This window comes from Cebus imitator, unplaced genomic scaffold (genome assembly GCF_001604975.1).
Source record: "Cebus imitator isolate Cc_AM_T3 unplaced genomic scaffold, Cebus_imitator-1.0 Scaffold381, whole genome shotgun sequence".
NCBI lineage: Eukaryota > Metazoa > Chordata > Mammalia > Primates > Cebidae > Cebus > Cebus imitator.
The window spans coordinates 1573483-1599739 of NW_016107696.1; the positions used below are offsets into that span (position 1 = coordinate 1573483).

The window sequence follows — 26257 nt, forward strand, 5'->3', positions numbered from 1 at the left end:
ATCCTAGGAGCAATAGGCTATACCCTGTAGCCTAGGTACGTAGTAGATTATCTTATCTAGGTTTGTGTATGTACATTATATGATGTCCACAAGTACTAAGGGCACTTACCCCATTCACGAGGGCTCTTCCTCATGACCTAATCCCCTTCTACAGCTGCCACCACCTATGAACATCCCATTGATGATTGGGTTTCAACATCTGAATTTGGGGGCATACATTCAGACAACAGCACCCCAATTTAATAAGTTCTACCTAAGGGGACAAAAAGAAGTAATAATCAAGAGTGCTGGCCAGGTACGGTGGTTCATGTTTGTAATCCCAGAACTTTGGGAGGCTGAGGCGGGTGTATCACCTGGCGTAGGGAGTTTGAGACCAGCCTGGTCAACATGGTGAAACCCCATCTCTACTAAAAATACAAAAATTAGCCGATCATACTGGGCACCTATAATCCCAGCTACTCAGGAGGTTGAGGCAGGAGAAGCACTTGAACCTGGGAGGTGGACCTGGGAGGTAGAGGTTGCAGTGATCCGAAATTGTATCATTGCACTCCAGCCTGGGCAACAAGAGCAAAACTCCTTCTCAAGACAAACAAACAACAACAAAAAACCCAAAAACTCTTAAAAAATTACATGAAATAAGATGTAAAAATAATGATTATTCATTAATATGTAGGTCATTGGTGAATGTTACTAGTGCTGCTTTGGTACCATGATACATATACATATATGACTGTACATAAAAATGAATATATGTGTATAAATATACATGTAAGTATATTTTTATAATTTCTCTCAGAGATTATACATATTATGTTATAATTACTTTTTCTAAATTATTTATTTATTTATTTTCTAAATTATTTAGTAAACATTTTTATTGTTTACTGTGTTACTCTAATCCTGACTGTGTAACCTTGGAGAAATCACTTAATATTTCCATATACAATTCTTTTCACTTCTCAAATCAAGTCATTTAGAGTATTTCTTTCATAAGATTAAACAATGATTTGTAAACCTTATATTACTCTTGATCTCATTAGCCTGTTTTTTTCTTTGCAACTCTTATCACAATTGGATATTATTGTATTTATTTATGTAAAATTCATAAAAATAGTTTCAAGATTTTTAAATGCTTAGAATGAAAATCACTGGTGCCAGAATGGGTGTAGTAGTAAAACCCATTGATTTCCGGGATCAGTAGCCTCCTGTGTGACCTTGAACATGTTACTTGAACTCTATATGACTAATTTCCTCATCTGTAAAGTGCAAATCATAATTATTGTAATAATATACATCACCTAAAATATTTTTATGCTTATTTTTCACTTGGAATGCTTTTGAACTCATTTTTTGTTACTGGATAAACCGTCTTAAGAAGTTTTTGCTACATACTCTGTGCTCCCATTATCAGTTTATGAGGGTACTCATTTTTCTGCATTCTCAGGCCAATATATAACATTATCAATTACATAAAAACATTTAAAATTTTGGAAATCTTGTAGGTATCTTTTTATTTTAGCTTCTTTATTCATGAGAGTCAATTTTATTTTAACACACATTTATTGTGTCTTTAATTCTTTCTTTTGCAAATAATCTGTTTATTTACTATATATGCTCCACATACTTTGTATTGGAATACAGAATTTTTTCTTTTCATTGTGAGAACTCTTATGAAATAATAACGTTCACCTTTTATGTATCATTTATGTTGCCAATGTCTCCACCTTTTGTCATTTATCATTTTATTAGACATATTATGATGTTCATGCATGTTTTTTACTCAAATGTTAAATATTTATATAGTAAAAATTTTAAATTTTCTTCTCTTTTGTAATGATAGGCCTTATTCAATGTAAGATTATAGCAAGATGTATGTATATTTTCTCCTAACACTTTTGAAACTTTCTATCTTGGAATAATTTTGACTTTCAAAATGTTATAAAATAATATGAAGAATTCCCAGCCTCCTTGAATGTTAACATTTTACTACATTTGCTTTATTTTTTCTCTCTATTTACATTAGGCATGATTTCTAATGCTTTTACTGTCTGGCTTTTTCATTAAAAATTTAACCTGTATACTTTATTTTCTTATATGGTATAAATTAGATGCCTAACTTCATTTTTCTTTCTCAGTCATTAGCAACTTGTTCCAAAACTATCTTTAAATAATTCATCTCCATATTCACATGGTCACATTTACCAAATATAAAAAATGTATATTCTTTCATATTTGTTCCAGGATTTTGTGTTCTGATCGATTTATCTGCCTATTTTGACAACAAAATTGCATACTTTTAATTGTTTTAGTTCAATAGGGGAATATCCCCTTATTACTTACCTTCAGAATTATCTACGCTAGTCTTATATATTTAATCTGTTAAACAAATTTTAGAATTTTTTTTTCATTTCAATTTATCCAAAAGAATATGCATTGATATGTTTATTTAAATTACATTATATGAATATATAAATTTGGGGGAAATTTACATAGTGACATTGTTGTATGTTTCTCTTCAGGAATATGATAAATCTTTTCCATTCAAATTATGAGGACTTCAGTGCCATATTTGGAAAAAAATTCAGGTTCCATTTTTACCCAATTCTGAAGAGGCTGACCCAGAAGACTTCTCAGTGAAAGGGAATGCCAAGTATTTCCTCCTTGTGCCTAGTCCTCAATCTCTCCTTCACATTTATATCTTTCCAGTCTGAATTCCAACCCTTCATTCTTCTAGTCAGTCTACTTGTTCTGGAAGTCATCCAGTGTCTTCCCTCCCTTGTCTACTTTGTTGAAGAGAAGCATAACTTGAAGTTATTTGTTAAGGCTATGAATGAATTTGTAAGTAATGTACTATGACACGGCATAGAGAAAAACTCATTAAATATGACACATTATGTCATATATAGTTAGGAAATAACCAGACTTTGACTTGACCAAGAAACATATAGCTTGACTAAGGTACTATTTTTCTCATGCTCAGTAAATTTAACAATTGTAAATTATTGCCAGTGAAACAATTAATTAATTTGGTCAAAACACCATAGTCGTCTGATGCCTGACCCTTGGGCAGTTAGGATAATGGTAGGTATCTCATGAGGGGCGTTTGGGCTTGAGATTAGTTCAGATATCAAAGGCATGCTCCAGGGATACTTCTTTGGTATCTCTAGGAATTAGCTAGCCTTGGTCTCAAGGCCCCAGATGTCAACACATCAGATACAGAAACTATTTAATAGAAAACATGGATAATGCAGTTGGCAAACTGCAATTATCTCTTTTTACACATTTGCAGGCAAAGCAATTTATATACAGATGAAGTTGTTGAAAATCTCCCCTGATGAAGGTTTCTAGCAGCAACTATTCATTTGAGTTAAGCATTGATCTCCAAGTTGAAATATTTAGAAATCGGAAATATTCTATTAAAATTTAACTTATCCAAGACTAATACCTTTGTGCTAGTTATTTAGTTACAGCTAGTTTTCTTTGTGATTTCAAGAGTGTAGCTGAAACAGAGCTACTCAAGAAGGTTGATGATGAAGAAAGAACCAGAGTGGAGATACTGAAGTCATATTTGGTCCTTTCACTATTCTTTAGAAAGTGTGCCTTCTTTTTAGAAGTGGTTTTATGCTGTGACGTTAATCGTGGAACTTGCCTCCTGCTGACAATGAACACTATGTTCATTGAAAATAAGTGCTTTTTACTTCTTGGTAGCAGTCATACTTTATTCAGGGTTGCATTTTCAGTGCATTTGCACAATGACTGGCGTACATTTGGTGCACAGTAAGTCTTTTTGACTGAATAATTACAAATATGCAAATAATATATATGAGACTCATATGTCTGTTCTCTAACACTTCGCTAAGCAGTTTCTTTACTAATTGTCCAGTCTACTAGTATTTCTCATGTGAAATCTCCTAGTTTCCATACTCTTACAGTTCGTTCTAAGTCAGAGAGTAGGGAATAGTGTGACTATTATAGTATCTGTGAATTTGAGCACTAACAGAGAGTACTGATGTAGCACTATTTGACTCAGTTTACAATTATTTTTCTTATGTAATAGAGCTATGATAAACAGAACAATAAAAAATATTAACTTTGTAATACACCAAATAACAGTATGAAGTGTAAAAGAGCAATTAGATATACAAGCAAAGAAATGAAGAGTGAAAAGAATGCACTCAGTTTCACTTATGAAGCATTATTCTCATTATGCTTTTATCTAAATTTACAAAAAAAAGATAGCTGCAGAAATTTGATGTGATATAGTGAGCTTTTACTCAGGTTTTTAGTTCCCCAAAGTTCATAGACAAATAGACTTAAACCTTTTAGAGATTCAAGTGGGAATGAGTAAGAGCAGAAAATTGTGACAGTTGGAGAATGAGCAAGTGAGGTAGAACTTTTTCTCCTGTATTTCCACCTGTTTTCAGTTTTGGTCTGTCTCTGGGTTGTGAGCAGAGATCTATGAAATAAAGAGATGGCAGAAAAACAATGGAAATATTGTCACTTGGACTCAGTATTAACAAATTGTGAGCTTTGTGCCTTTTGTCTTTGTTTTCTCCATTTAAAAAATTATGGAACTGCATGAAATGCTCTCTAGTGTCCTTCATGGCTTGACCAGCCTATGATTCTGCTGTTGGTTAGGTAAGTTCGTCCTGAAAATGAATAGACTCATAAAACAGTAAGGAAAAAGGGTAACGTTTCCATATGACACTGTGAAATGCCTGTCTAGACTATGAAGCCAAACTGAAAAACAGTTCAAAAATTGTACCTTAAGATTTTAAGAAAAGGAAGGGAAAAGGAGTGTGTACTGAGTGCAAAGCTTCAGTTGCAAAATTTTTTAAATCTTCAAGTATGGTATGCATTACCTACTAAATTATAATTGTCTACAAAAAGAAATTTGAGATGAGCAAATGAAATACTTGTATTTATAATACTGAATAATAATATAAGCACAAAAACATTTTACTATTCAGGATTTAGAATTTAGGATCCAATAATTGAAGATGAAAAATTCTTGGGTCTTCTTGTAGGCAAGCAGATTATTTAGGCCTAACTTCTCTTGTTTCATGAACAAGTACCTGAAAATTTAGAGAAAAATAAATTGTTTCAACCTGTTTTTTTACTAGAAGGCCCCCCCTCCCCACAAATACAGAATCAGAATTGCCATAAATTTCTAAACTGGTGAAATTCCAATTAGTGCTCTGTTTTATTTTTCACTATGCAGGTTCTGAATGATAAATTTTTCTGAGCTTAGGCCTAATATTTGAAAAAATCTGCCATAATAAGCAGTCCAATACGTGCCAGAAACTTACAAGGAAAATAATGAAGTCAATGAAGTGAAAAAGAAAAATGAATTAATAGAAAATAGGAGATACATAATGCATCAAAACATTCCCATATAGAAATGAATCATATATTACCTTGTCACATTTAAGCTGTTGTAAATATTTTTTAAGGAGCTCTCCCCTAGAATTTTTATAGAAACTTATATTCTCTATAAAAAAAGAACACAACGGAGCATAAGAGACATAATTTTATGTTTATCTCTGTCTTTGTCCTTACTTAAATCACAGTCAAAAGAGAAGTAGCAGAGAAAAACCTCCTAAGATGCAGAAGGCCTACAGTTGGAAGCTAGGGAAAACAGCAGGAATAAATACTGCAAAAATATAATTAAAAAATAAATGTAAGAATTCATACTGTTAAGAACTCAAAGGAATTTCTGGAAAGCAAGATTGAGAGCTTGTTACTACTGCAGTGGGGTTTGATATTTTGGTGACTTTCAATTCAGTGTTGCATGCTAGCAACAATGGCACCAGCAGCTGATGTGTTTGGTCCTCTGGTTGTTGGTAATCCATACTTCTTTTCCTGGAAGAAAAAGCACTGGATACTGGGAAAGCTTAACAGTGTCCAATATCTTCTGAAGATAGTTTGATTTGTCAAGCAGTTATGTGGACATTAAAAGAGAATGTTAATGCTCACTGTTCCAGTTTCATTCTGAAGAAACAAAGACAAACTCTGGGCTAGACAGGGGAACTTTGCAAGGGTTCTCTCATTTATTGATGTCAACAATGGTATGATACAGACTTTATTATTGCCATTTTATGGATAAGAAAATTAAAACTTGGTGAGGTTAAATAGCTTATCTGATGCAAATGCTATAGTTGGATCTGAACCCAGTGAAATTATTCCAGAGCCCCGACATACTATTCTGTGTCAAATGCTGTGAAAAAAAAAAAAATGCACTGGACATTTGTTAAAAATGGCATGGAAGCTTTGTTTAAGACTATTGTAGTAAAGCTTAAGACTCTTGCAATAAGGGAGAACGATTGAATTCAGCTCTAAATACAATAGGGACAAGTAAGGATTTATAGCCAATGGTTAGAATGAGAGAGTGGATGGAAAAAATTACTAATAGGAGCTTGGTTAAGTATCAGGGGTTGGGGAGGAGAGGAACTTAATTAGGCATCAAGGTGAAGGAATGAGCTTGACTGGAATATTAAGAGTAGGGGAGATGACTGATAAACTATTTTAGCAGGATTCTTTGCTGAAGCTGAGCTCAGCAGGTGAGGAAGAGGAACAAGGATGAGGCCCAGTGTTAGGGGGGTGGTGGAAAACTTCAAGGAGCTTGGTTTGGTCAAGGAGATGAGTTTTCATCAATATTAGAGTTCAGAATAGAAAAAACACAAATATATAATTGTGAAGTTATTTTGGATTTGTTAAATTTGTACTTTCTGGTGTATGATAATAGGCTTTAGAAAACTCTGGGTCCTCATTCCCCAGTGGTCCTTCTTGTCCTGATAAATTACTCATAATCACAGGAACCCCTGATATGCCAGTACTCATTTTGATATGTGAGGGGGATTTAAGAAGAAATAATGTGAAAATGTTCTATTTTTTTCATTGCATAGTTTAATATTTTTTTCATTTAGGTACAACCTACTTCTCTGGATTTTGTGTCTCTTTCACACTTTCCACTCTCCTCCCCATGTAACTCAATCTGTTTTTAGGTTTTCATTTTCAAAACAGACTAAAAAGAAAACTTACTCTGGTTTCTTTCAATGTAGAGTCATATTTTCAACTTTATTTTTTCTCTTAATTAGGTTGTTAAAATGTTTAGTTCCCCTGCTTTCCTAAAATACAAGTGCTATAGCAAAAGATAAACATATTCAACTATTTTAGGATATATACAACCTTAAGTTATCTGTGAAAGCCAGAGTCCTGGAGACATTAGTATGCAAAAGCATGCACCTGAGACTATTTGGTTTCCAAAGCTCCTTCATAACATCCAGTCCTCAAACAACAAACATTCTTTTGCTATTGAAACTGGTTCAGAACAGAACAGAAAGAACAAGGCCTGCTGGTTGAAGCATTGGAGGTAAGCCGACCATTTGCTTCACAAAGCAAAGCTTCACCCTACCTCTCCAAGGCGCTTTCATCTGAAAACTGGGTTTGGAACCAAATAGAAACAAACACTCTCCAGTGGGATTCATCACTTCCTGATTTCAGATGGGCACAAACAGTAGACACTTGTATTTTCCTGCTATTCACATTTTCAGTCAGTTCTGAAACTGAAGGTGTGCTTAAATAATGATGGCCTGTACACATTGCCTTTTCTCCAACTGGGGATTCAGATTCATACTTTCCCAGAGAAAGGTGAAACTGCTTTTCAGGTCAGCTCGCTTAAAGATGGCACAAAATAATATTTGTAAAAAGTTCTTTATAATGAGACAGATAATTGGAAGCATACAGTCTCTGTTGCTACTTAAAAATGCCTTGTAATTATTTTTCTTGATTTTTAGAAGCTGTGGATTTCTGTTTTGAGGCCAGCGAGTAGGGAGGAGAGCGCTTTGGTGGTCCAGATGCTATTAAAATCAGATAATTTAGTCCATGTGACTTTTAACAAGCCATTTGTTTCCCATATTCTCATTTGTGTGTAATTAGCAAAGACTGCAATGCTTTACACCTATACACACAAGTAGTTTGAATGCAGTGCTAATCATCAGTGTGACACTTTCATCTCTGTTACCTTTTAAGAATGGTCAGTCTCTTTTGAAATGGAAATAAAAAATACAAACTAAAACTAAAGCCATGGAAAAGTACTGTTTTGCCTCTAAATCTTCATAATTGTAAAACTCCATTGCTGATCTGACTTATCATTTCAACAAGTCCTAGATGCTACAACCACAAGTGTATGTTGCTCTTGCTCACAAGAGTCTGCTCAACCGTCCCTTATTTAGCCACCTACTCATATGTGGAAGATATCTGTGGACAAAACACTAAAAGCATTGAACTGATTATGTTTGGGGTCAGCTCATGCCAGAAAACTCTTAAAGACCAATTATTTTTTTCTTTGTAATGTAAAATTACATAGGAACAATATCCTCCTATCTTTAAAAAACTTTTCTTAAAAGACAATTGTTAAAGAAAAGAAGCACTAATATTACAGGTGGGTATTCACTTTTTTCTTCTCACAACCTATAAGAAATAAGATTTAAAGACGGGGTCTAAAGAAGAAAACAAGCAGAGATACAAAGAATTAAAATGAAGGACTGACTTATCAATAGTATTAGGCAGGTAGAAATTTAAATATTTAGTAAGTAAGCATTTTATTAAATATTGTATAATGTAGTACCTGAGTAAAAGACACATATAATATCTTTGCAGACCTCTTACATTCCAGTCAGTTATACAGGACAGTGGAAGTAAAAGCACAGTTTCATTTGTTATTAGTCCTAAGAAGCAGGTGAACAGTAAGCTAGAATTGTTCATTCTCTCTTTTTCCTTCTGTGTTAGCATCTATGCTCCAGCACTCTCTCCCCATCTTTACAGGTGTAGAAGGCTTAGAAGGACTTATACAGACCCAGCAACAACAGGAAGACATAAAAAGGCTTTTATTTTTACAAGCAAAATCTTGCTACAGATCTTTATAGAAAAAAGAGAAGAAATACACATTCTATTCTACAAGGCCTTCTTTGTGATAAGGCCGAACGTCATGTTGATTTTTGAATGCTGCAAATCATTAATAATGACCAATTCAAAACTATTCATGGTGAGTAGCAGTAAGGAAATAGTGTCAAAATCTTCATAATTTTTCTATCAGGCTTGAGAGATCTGTTATATTTGGAAGAAGCCTGGTCTGGGAATTTAAAAATCTAAATCCAAAATTTAACAGAATAAAACAAAAACCTCACCATTAAGCAGGCATTGCCTAAGTATTGTGGTTAAAGAAATCACAACCCAAGAAGTAACTTTTGTGTGAGGATATTTTAAAAAATAAGCATCATTGTTAACGATAAAGATCTTACAACATGGTATATTTCTTGAATAAATAAATCCAGAAATTGAGTTTTATTTGGTATCTTTTAATTGCATAAATAATACATTTTGTTTGTGGCTGCTATAGAGAAAAAAATTGACTTTAGTAATTTAACTTTTTTTAATTTATAATTTTTGTAGGTTCCTAGTAGGTATATATATTTATGGGTTATATGAGATGTTTTGATACAGGCATAATAAGTGAAATAAGCACATCAAGATGAATAGGGTAGCCATACCCTCAAGCATTTATCCATTGAGTTGCAAACAATCCAATTATACTCTAAGTTATTTCAGAATGTACAGTTAAGTTATTGACTAGAGTCACTCTGTTGTCCTATGCAATACTGGATCTTATTAATTATTTCAATTTTTTTTTTGTACCCATTAACTATCCCCACCTTTCCATTAGCACACTACTGCCCTTCCTAGCCTCTGGTAAACACCCTTTTAATCTCTATTCCATGAGTTGAATTATTTTGATTTTTAGATCCCACCAATAAGTGAGCATGTGAGATGTTTTTCTGTGCCTGGTTTATTTTATTTAACATAATGATCTCCAGTTCCATCTATGTTTTTGCAAATGACTGGGTCTTACTCTTTTTGGGGGTGCTAAATGGTACTGCATTGTGTATGTGTACCACATTTTCTTTACCCATTCATCTGTTGAGGGACACTTAGGTTACTTCAAATCTTGGCTATTGTAAATAGTGCTGCAACAAACATAAGAGTGCAGATATCTCTTTGATATGCTGATTTCCTTTCTTTTCAGCATATACCCAGCAGGGGGATTGCTGGATCATATGGTAGCTCAATCGTTAGTTTTTGAAGAACCTCCAAACTGTTCTCCATACTGGTCGTACTAATTTACACACCCACCAACAGTGTAAAAGGAAGGGTTCCCTTTCCTCCACCACCTTGCTAGCATTTGTTATTGCCTGTCTTTTGAATAAAAGCCATTTTAAATGAAGTGAGATAATATCTCATTGTGGTTTTGATTTACATTTCTGTGGTGATCGATGATGTTGAGCATCTTTTCATGCTACGTCGCTACCTGGAAATGGCTTCCCATCAATTGTTTTCATGACTCTTGCCTCTACCCTCTGCAGTATCATCCCTTTTCCATTTTGCTCTTTGGCCTCTTTTGAAGAAGGCATTAGAAAATATGCTTTTTAAGGGAGCAAAACAGATTTATGGGCACGTTTCCTGCCTGTAGAAAGTTGGAGATTACCTGAATTTTTTAAATCTTATGGTAACTACCCCTTTTGTTAGCTTAGGGTAGTCACATTTTTGCTAATTGTGACCTCTTAAAAATTTAGTTAATTTTCTATATATTTTATTCCACTCATCTCTTTGTGTCACAAGCTGCCCCTGCAGTTTTTAAAAAAGACATTTCTTGCTTTCTCTAGGCTTCATTGTGGGTATTTTGGGTCCATTAAGTTTCAAAGGAACAAAGTCTTTAAGATTTTTAGGAGTCTTTTTATCTGGTTGAAACGATATAATAGATGCCCCATTAATTTTTTCATATCTCTTAAAGAAAGATGTAAGTACTACATCCTTGATTTTGTTTTTACTACTGTCTTAGTTTATTTTGTGTTGCTACAACAGAATACCTAAGACTAGGTAATTTATAAAGAAAAGAGGTTTATTTAGCTCACAGTTCTACAGGCTGAGAAGTTCAAAGGCATGGTTCTGGCTTCTGGCAAGGACTTTTATGCTATAGAATCATAACATGGCAGGGAAAGTCAAAAGGGAAGGGTGGACACATGTGAAAAGAGAAAATCCAAGGGGTATCCTAGCTTTATAACAACCCACTCTTAAGGAAACTAATTTATTCCCATGAGAACCAATTTAATCTTGCCAGAGGGGGTGCTTACTACCAGGACAATAGCACCAAGCTATTCATAAAGGATCTGCTACCATGACCCCAACACTTCCCATTAGATCCTATCTCATAACACTACCACAATGGAAATAAGGTTTCAAGATGAACTTTTTTGGGAGGAAAGCAAACCATATCCAGTCCATCAAAATAAGTAATATCCAGTCCATAGCAACTACCAAATTTAATCAAATGGCCACAATCTTGATTTAATATTTCCCCAAGGCTATATCATAATTTGATAATATTTAACTCTCTGGAGATAGATAGAAGTAGCTTTATTTTTCAACCTAGCAAGTTTTGGGTTATTTGTATGCCTTCTAAAATATGCTTGTAAACTGAGAAGTTCTCTTGTGAATTTATCTTTGCTTTATAGTGTCTCATTTTGCAAAGCAAAAATTACCAGTTGAAGCTTTGAACATTCTGCCTGGAAAACATATTTTTCAAGAGGACAAATTCATTAGGTAGATTCTCTATCTTCCATATTATAGTTGGTGGCAGTCTTGTGACTATATAACATAGACATTTATTTTAGTGTCTTGTATTAGTTCCTTTGCCTTTCTTAAAGACTCAAAACATTTTCTCACCCTCTATCATCTGACCCCAAACCAATACATACCATTAGTGAGAAAAATCACATGGCTGAGCTCAACGTCAAAGGGAAGGGCAATATATTTCAAATATAGCAGGAGAAAATACAAATTCAAATGACAAAGACATGGATACATGAGGCGAAGAGTTGAGGCAATAATACATTCTACTACATTCTGTTCATGTGGTGAATTACATTGACTATTCATGTTAAATCACACTTGCATTCCTATAAGCAACATGATTTTATCCTGACAGATTATACTTTTTGTGTTTTGCTGGATTCAATTTGTTAATATTTTAAAAGTTTGAGTTTATGCTACTGAGAGATTTACTGATTTTTTTTCTTTCATGCCAATTTCTGGTATTAATATGGTTTTGGCCTCATAAAAATGAGTTGGAAATATTTTCCTACCTTTCTATTTTCTGGGTCCATGTAAGAATGGTATTGTTTCTTAAACAATTGATAGAGTTTATTAATAAAGCCATGCATACCTGGAGATTTTTTGGTTGCAGGAAGGCTTTTAAAATATGAATTGAATTTATTTAATGCTTATAGGTCATATACCAGTTAAACTCTTACAGTTTGCCTTTTATTGTGTGCACTTGAGTCCCATCACCCAATTCTTGAGACCTTATTGGGAAGCAGCTGATAATCAGTTTCAGGTGCTTTTTATCTGTTAGGAGCTGGCTTTTCCCTGGTGCCAGCTGTGACTAATTATTACTTTAGCGAGGCAATTAACAACCAACTGACCATCACCTGATGTTTGCCCAATACCCCTCGTGTATGTGGGCGGGGGAGCAGCTGGAGAAGCCCTCTCTTGTCTTGCTCATACCCGACTAGTTACCCACTGTAACATTTCCCCTCTCAAGAGTCCGAGACGTGAATTCTTTGAGGAAAATGGATGAAGGTCAGAATTCTATAACTGCTTTCTTTTGACATAGGGGTGGTGGTGGTAGTTTGGTGGGGTTTGGCCTGTTGCTTGCTCTCAGGGCAGGAGGGGCTCTATTGATTGGTGAAAGCAGTATCTAGCCAGGTCCAAGGAAGACAGGGGCATGATTTCCCCTCTGTCATGTCTCATTTATGGACAGTCTAGGGGTCCCCTGTAGAAGAGTAACTCGACTATTAAGAGTATGGTATCCCTCACTGAGGATCATCTAGAGCTTGATGGCCTGAAGTCAGGAGGAGATAAATTGGGTTATTAGATTTAGAAGAATGTCGAAATAAGGGGGTGAAAACAACTCTAAAAATTTCCAAAGTTGCTGACACCCCCAGGTAGCTGGTAGCTATAGTCATGCCTGCCTGCTGAGACTGGGGTTGCTAGCCAATTCCAGTATGCACCCAGGATTAGAATATTGATCCAGGTTTTTATATTACCCATCTCTCTTGTTTCTTCTGAGCTGCAGACAGAGCTCACTAGTTGGGTCACAAGACTAAACAGGGTTAGTCTAAACTGAAGCCTGTCAAGTGGGAGCAGATAAGGGGGTTATCTACATATTGTAGAAGTTATACCCCCTCAAGAGATTGCTCAGTTAAGATTTAGTAATTCTTTCAACCAGGCCTTTACATTCTAGGTGATATATTTTGTCACACCTGTGCTATGGCAATATTTTGTGGTGATATTTTTTATTATTTGCTTTATCTTACTATTTTCTTCCATTATATTTGCTGTTTGCTTTTAAAAAAGAGTTTCTACTGGTTTCATTTTGATCACACATCTTTGAGTTGAGATTTTCTATACCAATGATTTGACAGGTAGGTCCCAGAGCAATATTTCAAGTTTGTAGGCATTTTCCTTATGTTACTGAATTTTGATGAATAATTATTACTAGCCTTTACTTTTACCCAGATGATAGACATTACAAGCTACAGTCTGCCTACCATTCAGTTTCTTTTCTACTTTTAGAAAAAATCAGCTACTTCTTGGAAGTATAGCTTATCTGTATGATTGCATATATAATTTTTTCTTCTGCTTATTAGAACAAAACTGGGCTAACTGAAGCTCTCATCTCTAGCCTGCTTGCAGTTTTGTTAACTTCAGTTTGTTATCCAAGGGAGTATATATGAGTACATATCAAGGTGCACTCTGGAGATGTGTACCTTCATCCTTTTCCTACAGAAGTTCAACTCATCTTAACTCCTCATCATAACCCCACCACATTCACACTGCTTTTGAACAGCATCAATTTTTTTTTATAAATTTCGGGGGAGATTCATTATTTTAATTTTTCAAGAATGTATTTCGTTTGTGTTCCCTTATTTTCTTTATTGCATTTACCTTTCTTTTTGGCTAAGGAAGAAGGTGAAAAATGCCAGTTTTATAATATTAATCATAATTGTGGACTGGGCTGATATATTTTTGATTTTGCTTAAAGTAACCTCTTGTTGGTATGTTCCTGAGGTCAGTTCTTGTCCTTTATTCTTATTAATGTGCATTTGGCCTCAGGTGAATTGGGATCAGTTACTTGAGTATCTGAAGAAATCCAAATATAATTTTGAAAAACACAATTCAAAATGAGTGTTTCAGTGCCAAAATTCTTCTTGCCTATGAATTATTCTTTTAATATCTAAATAGCTATAAGATAGAATACAAATATTTTATAATCATTAAGGAAAAGAATATTTATAAATAAATGATTAAATATATATTAGTTAAGTTTCCACAGTATTCCCAAAATTATGCATCATAACCCTGAGAAGGAGAAAATGTGTATAGATGGTACCCAACAGATACAATGATATGGTACAATATCTCTTGGCATTCAGACTAGTTTAACTGGATTCTTGTCTCATCTCTTCCTATGTAAGCTGTGTGGCTTGAGCAGGTCACTTAACCTTTCTGTGTTCTCATTTTTAAAAATGGAGACATAATAGTAATTTTCTGATATAGTTGTTAATTAAATGAATTAATGTATGCGAAGAGCTTACAAGAGAATCTGGCATATAGTAAACTTTCAATAGATACTATTTTGTGAAGATGGACCTTATATAGAGCTGTTCACGAGTCCAAATGAAATTGTGATGTGTATACATTTATGTATCCATTTTCCTCAGCTAGATAGTATTTCTGTATGCATGGAATGGAGAATAACTTGGCAGCCATATTTTCATAGTTTTTTCCTTTTATTAAACTTTTAAAAATGTTATTACTCTACAGATATTTGCTCAATTTATCACAACTTAAAGTAATTCTGACTCATATTCAAGTGGGCTTTATTCAAAAGCAGAGATCTTATGCCAGTCAATCACTGTATATGAGGAGTTGATTCTCTAGTATCCAGAAGATGAAAAGATCTTTTTCTTATCTGGGCATATCTACATTATCTGCCAACAACTGCTACCACACCTGAAGGACTCAGCTTTGCTTTATCTTCTTCAAGAAACTTCCCTAATTCCTGTGGGACTGAGTTTCAGAATACTTATCACACTTTTTTCCTACCCTCCACTAGCTTTCGGCTACAAATAAAAGAACCTCCTGATAAACTGGCATAAACAATGAAGGTATAATATATTGCACGAGCCTAAAAACCACATAGAAAACTGTTAAGTGCAAGCTCAAGATAATTCCTTTTCTATACTTTTTAAAAAAATTAACAGAGTGACAATTTTATTTTCAGAGTCTGTATGTTCAAATTTTTAAATGCATGTTAAAGAATCCCATTGGATACTACTGACATGTAAATGAATTTTGTAAAATAGCACTGCTATTTCTTTAATGTCCAAAGATATTTCTTGAAATATTTTGGGAGCTTTGATTTCATTATAAAAGTTACTCCTGCATAGAGTTAAAAACTACTGGGATGAAAGGGCTTAAAGTAAAAGTTATCTCCCCTCATCCACACCCATACTCCCAATTTTCACTCATCAGAAAGGCAATTTCTGTTAATAGTTTCTTGTATATCCTTTAAAATGGCATCCTTTTAAATATCTTTTATATATTGCATTATTTCCCTTCCAGCCTTTTATTTTTTCATATCAACCACCCCAGTTCCATTGCTCATTTGTATATTCTGAAGTAAGCAGACTAGAAATCACTTTTGGTACCTCACAGAGAAATTGGCCTTCTTTGTTAGAATATGCTTACTGAGGAAAAGTGTGTGAATTAGCAAGACTCCGTTCTGAAGTGCTAACCCACATTGCATTATAGTTTTAATAATGATGGTTAATCATAATGTATGTTTGTGCATTTTTGTGACTACATCACTGTCATTTCACCCCAGTGCTCTTCAGTATTAATAACTGTGACAGTGACAAGATGTGCTAAACAGTCATAGATTTTATAAATGATCAGCTGTCTTCAGTGGCAAGTGGTATTTTATATTTTGTTTTAGCACAAAGGATATCAATAATAACTATTCACTAAGACATATAGAGCCAGATGCAGAATTTTTAAAATGCTAGTCATATGATAGATATATATGCTGGAAGATCGTGGGAGAGAAAAAATGACTGAGGCTAATGCATTTGAAGCTACTATAATATATTCCTTCATAAAGTATAACACTCTTTAAGGTAGGACTGTTTTGGATTTCTTCCAAAGCCATTTATTTCTAAAGAACGATAAGAACCTTATTAAGAAGGGCATATCCTGGGCAATATAATTATGTCCTTTTAATTCTCTCTAGCTTACTTTTATCACACAAATTTCCTCAGAGAATGTTTTATGCAGTCTTCGGGAACTCTCATAGTATGTCTCCTACCTACTACACCCAAAGTTTTAGTAATTGTTTACATCTTAAGTTACTATGTTAGAATTTCATCTTTAACTCCAAATAAACAAGGTGCCTTTCACCTTAATTAAAGGTGAGTTGAATTAGTTGGGAGTTTTGAGCCCCTTAAATCTCACTTCATAGGCTGAGAAGAAGGATGATCCTAGTTGGATATTATATCGCTTCAAAGATAATCTCACAGGTAGCGTTTTAGTGATGTCCTTGATTGATTTATAGTTCTAAGAGACTTTGGTCATAAACAAGGAGTTTGGCAAAGAACACCAAGTAAAAACATCTTAATTTTTTTGATGATAGGAGGAACTTTTCTTTTGAAGAATCTCCCACACCCAAGTTCTACTGTATTTGACTGCTTAACTTTCTACTTTGGAAAGATGGCATCTCTTCTGTCATTATTTGAGCCTTAGGTTTGTAAATATGCTCTATTAGTGGCATGGTGGTGGAGCCACATCACAAGATGGCAAAGCAAAGTGCTGTGATGACTCACAACCCTGACACCCTGATTTGGTCTGTTTGCATTATTTTAGAGCAAATAATTTAAAATGTAATTCACAATGTAGGGCGGTAGAAAATACTGCTGTGAAATCTGAAACAATTAGAGATGTCTCAGCTTCTACAAAGACTGTCACTGCTTTCATATAGCTATTCTGGGTTTGAGATATAGTAGGCATTTCTTTAAAATCTGTAATTCCATTAGGGGCACACATGATTCCTTTGAGAGCTTCTTTCCTGTTATTCATTTAAAGGCCATCTGATGAATCTTTCAAAATGTACCTTTGCAACTATATTTCTTGAGAATTTACCTTGCTATTTTTTAACTCATTGTATAAAGTTACTTAAAAGTTGATGATATTAAAAAGGGAGAAAGACAGCTGAGTAACTCCACTCTCTTTTAACTCTGATTAAGGATAATACCCTATAGATTACAGTGTGCTTTAGCCAGTTTTAGTAGTTCTTTGTATGAGAACTTATTGTCACAGCAAGTTTACTTATTAATTCCGTCTCCTTATCTTGAAAAGTGTACATAGAGATTCTAAACCCAAGTAGTCTGGAATTCACTATTCTTTTAAGTAATATAAAAGTTATTAAGAAAATGTGTTTATATGTTGACCCCCTTTTATGTTTCTTTATTCAGAAGTTTACTTTTTAAAAAAATATTTTTAAGAGCAGCTTCAGGCTCACAGACAAATTAAGAGATTTTTTCCACAACACCTCTACCCTGCACATGCAAAGCCTCTCCCATGATCAATATCCCCCACCAGAGTGGTAAATTTGTTATACTTGATGAACTGCATTGACACATCTTAATGTCCTGCAATGACACATCATACAAAGTCCATGTGTATAATAGAGTTCATTCTTGTTGCACATTCTATAGCTTGAAAACAATGTGTGATGACGTGTATTGATCATTATAGTATCATATAATTTCAGTGTCCTAAAGAATCTTCTATGCTCTATAGCCCCTGACAGCCACTGATCTTTTTACAGTTTACATAGTTTTGCATTTTCTAGGATGTCATATAATTGGAATTACATAGTTGTAGCCTGTTCAGATTGGCTTATTTTACTTAGTAATTTACATTAAAGTTTCCTACATGTTTATTAATGACTTGATAGCTCATTACTTTGTAGCACTCAATAATATTCCATTGTTTGTATATACTACAATTTTATTAATCCATACACTTACTGGAGAATATCTTGGTTGCTTCCAAACTTTTGAAAATAAAACTGCTATAAACATTCATGTGTAGGTTTCTGTGTGGACATAAGTTTTCAATTTCTTTGGGCAAATACCAAAGAGCACGTAGTGCCAAACTGTTCTCCAAAGTGGCTGTACCATTTTGCATTCTCATCAGCAATGAGTGAGTTCCTGCTGCTCCATCCTCTTCAGCATTCGGCACTGTCAGTGTTTAGAGTTTGGTCATTCTCATAGGTATATAGCAGTATCTACACATACTCATAGGTGTGGAGTAGTATTTCATTTTAATTTATGTTTCCTTGATTACATATGATGTGGAACATCTTTTTATATGCTTATTTGCCATCTATATACCTTCATTGGTGAGGTATCTATTAAGGCCAGAGTGTCCAATTTTTCGGCTTACCTGGGCCACAGTGGAAGAAGAAGAACTGTCTCGGGCTACACATAAAATACGCTAATGCAATAGTTGATGAGCTAAAAAAAAATTAAAAAAAAAACATAATATTTTAAGAAAGTTTAAAAATTTTATTTTACTGCATTCAAAGCCATCCTGGGCCACAGGCTAGACAAGCTTGTATTAAGTTGGTACAGAAGTTATTGTGTGTTTCTTTTTTTCCCATTAAAAGTAAGTAATGGTAAAAACTGCAGTTACTTTTTCACCAACCTAATGTCAAGATATTTAGCAATTTTCCAATTGAGTTTTTTAAATTGAGTTTTCCTTTAACAAGATATGCCTTTTGCAAATGTTTTCTCCCAGGCTGCGACTTGTTTTCTCATTATCTTGACGTTTTCTTTTGCAGAGCAGTTTTAAAAATTTTACTCAAGTTCAGCCTATCAATTATTTCTTTCATGGATCATGCATTTGGTGTTGTTTCTAAAATTCATCACCATACCAAGGTCATCTAGGTTTTCCCCTCTGTTATCTTCTAGGAGTTTTATAGTTTTGCATTTTACGTGTAGATCTATGATACATTTTGAGTTAATTTTTGCAAAAAGGGTGAAACCTGTATCTAGATTCATTTTGCTTCCTGTGGATGAGCAGTTGTTCCAGTACCACATGCTGAAAAGGCTTTCTTTGCTCTGTTGTATTTCTTTTGCTCCTTTGTTAAAGATCATTTTACTGTACTTCATGTGGATCTATTCCTGGACTCTCAATTCTGTCCCATTTATCTGTCTGTTCTTTCACCAATACCATACTGTCTTGATTATTGTCGTTTCATAGTAAGCATTGAAGTCAGGTTGTGCTGCCTTTGCTTTTAGCATAATAATCACTCATTTGTAAAACCAAGCTGTCAAGTTGCTATCATGGAGATGGAGAACTTTTCTGCTAATATCAGTAGTGGCTGGAGTATCACTTTTTTATTATTCCCCCCTTAATGTGTCTTACTTTCTAGTTGGTAGGAGGCCTATAGTGAAATAGTTGTTACAATAAACAGATGTTTGCTTAAATAACATTAACAAGGAGTATCTGAGGAGGAAAATTAAGAATACAGGGACTTTTATGAGATTAAACTGGAAGAAGTGCTGTGCCCCACATGAGTGGGAAAGGGCAAAGTCATCAAGCTTCGCTCTGTTTTTGTGTCTCTGATACACACACACACACACACACACACACACGTCCTTCTTCCCAGATGCACATTTGCTTTGTTCTTTTCTTGTCATAGATTGGCTACTCATGCTTAATCCTCAAGTCCAAGTCTATCTGGTCCTTTAGTTGAAATTTTCTTGCTGGCTAATGCAATCTCTGTGACCCTATTTTGAGATTCCGAGAAGAATCATCTGGTACTGGAGTTCAGATACATGCTGAATCCAGAGCCCACAAGTCTATAGTGAAAAGCAGTCTGAGTTCTGACACAGGTGACCAGTGTAAGGTCTTGAATATGTCAGTTCATGTCCCTGGGTTGCAGTTTCAAGATCAAGTCAGAGGGGGGACAACAAAATTACTGGGAGAGTCCTGAGCCAGACAGACCAGAGTGTAGGAGCAGGCAGGGATAAACAGGAAGGTGATTCTCTCTCTCGATCCCTGCTCAGAACCTTTTGGGGCATCATTTTTGGTATAGTCTTCAGAGACTGTACCAGACACAGAAGATAAATAATTTTAGTTTTTTATGTGTGCTTTTTTTCCCCACTCCGTACCCTTTTAACTTTCACTCAGTTTGTTTTCTTTTCCTGCCTTCTTCATCTGCCTTTTAAACAACAGTCTGAGGAGTTACAAAGATATAACCTGGCGCATGCATCAGAGACCATAAGGAAAGGCTGGAGGGCAGGAAGAGGAGTCATAAGGCTGTTCCAAGACTGGAAGGCTGACTCACAGTATACATGGGAGTCAGCCTCCTTGTTCATTTCTATATTAGCTATTATTAGTCTTTTAGAAATTGGCAAATGTCAGTTTTGACTAACTCTGTTTTGTTATTGCTGTGATAATATAACTCTATCTCGTTTCTAAACTATGAAAATGCAGTTTTCTAAAATAACCAATGTGAGTTATTAACCAAAATGAATAATATAAGAAATGCTTTCTACTAATTTTAAAGATATGGTAACCCAAGCTGATAATATGGTATTTTGGACTGAAAACTGTTAATGTCAATTATTAGAATTTAAGGAATTTAAGTTGCTAAGAAGTAAAGGCCGCCTGTAGTATCAGGGACCAACCCATCTGTATACATTCTTTGATATGCTTGTTAAAAAATCCATCTCATTCTTTTATGATCATGCTCTGTACTTATTTCCCTGAGATAGAATCAACCTCAAAGTTCCAAGCTTTGTGGATAGAAGTGATTTCAAAAGCAGAACTTACCAAAGGGTCAGAGGATGACAGATGCATTTGCATTTATGTCTTGGCTCTTGAATGCCTAAGTCCACAAATTTAAGGGCCTTTCAAAATCTGGCTATATGAATCTTTTTAGAACGTATGCCCACTTGAATTCAACTCCATTCAACTGTACTTTCTGTTCTGTTGTACCGATGTTCTGATGCTTATTATATATCCAGTGAAGAACCGGTGGGTGGAAAGGGAAATTAAATGGTAGGGATTTTTAAAGAGGAGTATGCAGTCCTTGTCTGTATCCCTTTGCAACATGTAGACAAGGCCAAAGAAGCCCAGTAAAAGTGCTTTTGATTAAACAAAGAAGACAAGACCCCTAGGCTTGACTTCTCTTCAGACTCCCTGTACTTCTCCTGTACCTGGGTCTGTTTTTCTGTCCAGCTCATTTCAGTTGGACGTCGCTTGGTTCCACTTGTGCTGTAGCACCACCATTTTTCTTATTATGTTGTGGCTATTTCTGAGTTCCATACCTCTTGCTTGATTTCATACCTCTAGCTTAAGGTCCCTCTCCCAGAGTGGTGTTCTTGATCCCTTGCCTGGGTACGATGAGTTTGGGCCCGAAGCTGACAGAAGCTTGCTGTATTTAGTAAATGCACATTTTCTTTCTTTTGTTCTAATGTTTTTGTTTGTTTATTTGTGCTTTTGCTTTTATTTACCAATTAGCTAGATGTTCTAATGTAATCCAGTTTACATCTACATTCTTAAGTATATAGTCTAAAGACACATATGCCACAGAACAGAAATGTGTGCTTAATGTTTATGGGCCTTCTGAAAATGTTTCTTCTAAAAAAAATTCCTGGCTGGACACAGTGGCTTATGTTTGCAATCACAGAACATTGGGAGGCCAAAGTGGGAGGATCACTTGAGCCCAGGAGTTTGAGACCAGCCTGGGCAACATAGTGAGACCCTGTCTCCAAAAAATATCCTATAGTGCCGGGCGCAGTTGCTCACACCTGTAATCCCGGCACTTTGGGAGGCTGAGGTAGGCAGATCACAAAGTCAGGATATGGAGACCATCCTGGCTAACATGGCGAAACCCTGTCTCTACTAACAATACAAAAAATTAGCCAGATGTGGTGGCACACACCTGTAGTCCCAGCTACTTGGGAGGCTGAGGCAGGAGAATCATTTGAACCTGGGAGGCGGAGGTTGTAGTGGGCAGAGATTGTGCCACTGTACTCCAGCCAGACAACAGAGCAAGACTTCATCTCCAAACAACAACAAAAAGTCCTATGGAATTTAATATTATACAAACGTGTTTTATTTTTTTTCTCAGAATAAATATCAATACTATCACTCCCAAACTTGTAGCTTGACAATTTATTACTCAATTAATGATGCAAAGAAGCTCATGTCTTAGTTTCTTTATAATATGTTCTCATTATAGTACACTAATGTAGACTCAATTACACTCCATTCCATGATATGTTAAATTATGTGATAGTACACATAAACAGAACCAAAGACAAAAACCACATGATCATCTCAATAGATGCAGAGAAGGCATTTGACAAAATTCAGCAGCTCTTAATGCTAAAAACCCTCAACAAACTAGGCATCAGTGAAACGTATCACAAAATAATAAGCTATTTACGACAAACCCACAGGCAATATCATACTGAACAGGCAAAAACTGGAAGCATATCCTTTTAAATCCCGCACTAGACAAGGATGCCCTGTCTCACCACTCCTATTCAATATAGTATTGAAAGTTCTAGCCAGAGCAATCAGGCAAGAAAAAGAAATGAAGGGTATTCAATTAGGAAATGAGGAAGTCAAATTGTCTCTATTTGCAGATGACATGATTGTATATTTAGAAGACCCCATCATCTTAGCCCAAAATCTCCTTAAACTGCTAAGCAACTTCAGTAAAGTCTCAGAATACAAAATCAATGTGCAGAAATCACAGGCATTCCTAGACACCAATAAGAGACAAACAGCCAAATCAAGAGCAAACTCCTATTCACAATTGCTACAAAGAGAATAAAATACCTAGGAATACAACTAAGATAGGATGTAAAGAACTTCTTCAAAGAGAACTACAAACCACTCCTCAAGGAAATAAGAGAGGAAACAGATGGAAAAGCATTCCATGTTCATGGTTAGGAAGAATCAATATTGTGAAAATGGCCATGCTACCCAAAGTAATTTATAGATTCAGTGCTATCCCCATCAAGCTACCAATGACCTTTTTCACAGAACTGGAGAAAAAAACACTTTAAACTTCATATGGAACCAAAAGAGAGCCCGCATAGCCAAGACAATCCTAAGCAAAAAGAACAAAGCTGGAGGCATCACACTGCCTGACTTCAAACTATACTACAAGAATACAGTAATCAAAACAGCATCGTACTGGTACCAAAACAGAGACATAGACCAATGGAACAGAACAGAGGCCTCAGAAGCAACACCACATGTCTACAACCATCTACTCTTTGACAAACCTGACAAAAACAAGCAATTGGGAAAGGATTCCCTGTTTCATAAATGGTGTTAGGAAAACTGGCTAGCCATGTGCAGAAAGCAGAAACTGGACCCCTTCCTGACACCTTACACTAAAATTAACTCCAGTTGGATTAAAGATTTAAACATAAAACCTGACACCATAAAAACCCTAGAAGAAAACCCAGGCAAAACCATTCAGGACATAGGCATAGGCAAGGATTTCATGACTAAAACACCAAAAGCAATGGCAATAAAAGCCAAGATAGACAAATGGGATGTAATTAAACTTCAGAGCTTCTGTACAGCAAAAGAAACAATCATCAGAGTGAACCGGCAACCAAGAGAATGGGAAAAAGTTTTTGCAGTCTACCCATCTGATAAAGGGCTAATATCCAGAATCTACAAGGAACCAAAACAGATTTACAGGAAAATAACAAACAAACCCATTCAAAAGTGGGCAAAAGATATGAACAGACGCTTTTCAAAGGAAGACATATATGAGGCCAACAAACATATGAAAAAATACTCATCATCACTGGTCATTAGAGAAAGCAAATAAAAACCACATTGCGATACCATCTCACATCAGTTAGAATGGCGATCATTAAAAAATCTGGAGACAACAGATGCTGAAGAGGATGTGGAGAACTAGGAACACTTTTACACTGTTGGTGGGAGTGTAAATTAGTTCAACTATTGTGGAAGATAGTGTGGCAATTCCTCAGGGACCTAGAAATAGAAATTCCATTTGACCCAGCAATCCCATTACTGGGTATATACCCAAAGGATTATAAATCATTTTGTTATAAAGACACATGCACACATATGTTCATTGTGGCAATGTTTACAGTAGCATTTGGAACCAACCCAAATGCCCATCAATGATAGACTGGACAAGGAAAATATGGCAAATATACACGATGGGATACTATTCAGCCATAAAAAACGATGAGTTTGTGTGCTTTGTAGGGACATGGATGAACCTGGAAACCATCATTCTCAGCAAACTGACACAAGAACAGAATATCAAACAGCGCATGTTCTCACTCACAGGTGGGTGTTGAACAATGAGAACACATGGACACAGGGAGGGGAGCATCACACACTGGGGTCTGTTGGTGGGGAGTAGGAGAGGGACAGCAGGGGGTAGGGAATTTGAGAAGGGATAACATGGGGAGAAATGACAGATATAGGTGATGGGGGGGTGGAGGCAGCAAACCACCTTGCCATGTATGTACCTGTGCAACAATCCTGTATGATTTGCGTATGTACCCCAGAACCTAAAGTACAATAAAAAAATGTGATAATGAGACTTCTATACTTTATTTATCCTATCAAACATTTAAAAGATTCATATTTGGATATTAATATTTATATACCATAGGTGTTTATGTACAGTGCTAATATTCAAAATGTAGGCAGTAATATGATTAATGTTATTGTATTTTTCTTTTAAAGTAGTTTATATCAATTGATAGATGATGTTACATGCAGCTTTGCGAGTAAAAAGCAGAGAAAACTGGATCGTGCATCCTTTTTGCTATTGCATTTATCCATGTAGAATGTGAAATCAGCTTTACTGTTTCATTTTTATTGATTTATTTCAAATTAAAAAAAAATCCTAGCAATCTGGTCAAAGAAATTGAAGCAAGTTTCTTCCTGACAAGGACTGGATTACACTAAATAGAGCTTATTATGCTGTCTAGTCTGCCCATGGCCATATCATTCACAGCATTGACTGTCCAGTAGTTATAATTATTTGAACTTTTCTATAGTGAGAATGCAAATTGCCTCTTTGAAACACTAGAGGGTGGTATTTGTAAAGCCATTTAGGACTATGGTGGTGCTGACTTCTGTGAGATTATTTGTTCAAATTGTCTTTGAATGAGGACAATGCATATACATGTTTTCAAAAATTCCTATGAGATGAAGGACTATAAACTGTCATTTAAGTGCAATTAGTTCGACTTTCAAAAAAGTGAATCTATCTATATTAATCTAGTAATTTTTTCCTTTGCTTGGCACTTTGATGTGATAGACTTTGGCTTATAGCAAAGCAAGCTTGTTTTTCACTAGAGAACTTTGTAGAAACGTGTATCCATTAGTGTTTCAAGACAGCAGCATAAATATCATCAGATTATTAAAGAAATAAAGGCCATTTCATAAGGGGAATGCCATCTGTTTGCCTACCTGTCCTGGAGAGCTGAATATGTAAAACCACATATGCATGAAACCAAAGAAAATGAGTCACAGATTGTTGATAATAGGATACAGGCCATTGACTTTATATTCAAAACACCTAAATATATTTAAAGCTTTTTGCTTCTGAACCTTAGACCTCGTTATGTTAAGCCACTGTGCTTTCGAGGTTGATGTATTGCCATAATATAACCTAGCCTGTTCTAAATAACAAATCCACAAATGTATTATTTTTTATGCTCTCCATTCTTTCTTGCATCTCAGATTTTCCATCTAGAGTTACTTTTATCTGAAGTACATCTGTCACTTCCTTTGATACATGTTTATTAGTAGTACAGTACTTCCCCTTTATTCACAGGGCGTATGTTCCAGGACATCCAGTGGATGCCTGAAACCACAAATAGTACTGAGCCCTTGATACACTATGTTTTTCCCTATACCTGCATATTTACAATAAAGCTTAATTTATAAATTAGACACAGTAAAAGATTAACAACAATAATAAAATAGAGCAATTATAGCAATGTACTGTTACAAAAGTTATGTGAATGTGCCCTCTGTCTCT

At 35.2% G+C, this 26257-nt stretch overlaps 1 long non-coding RNA gene across 5 annotated transcripts in view; it reads left to right on the forward strand.

Annotated features, from left to right (window-relative positions):
• Positions 1 to 26257, forward strand: part of LOC108288679 — a 275217-nt gene that overhangs the window by 17782 nt on the left and 231178 nt on the right. For 3 of the 5 annotated variants that reach the window (XR_005196733.1, XR_005196735.1, XR_005196734.1), the window contains exon 3: positions 2520 to 7372. This is a non-coding gene — a long non-coding RNA (uncharacterized LOC108288679). Of the gene's footprint in view, positions 1 to 2519; positions 8097 to 23326; positions 23338 to 26257 lie in introns of those variants that run through there. The other 2 variants (XR_005196736.1, XR_001818794.2) reach the window with 2 other exon arrangements.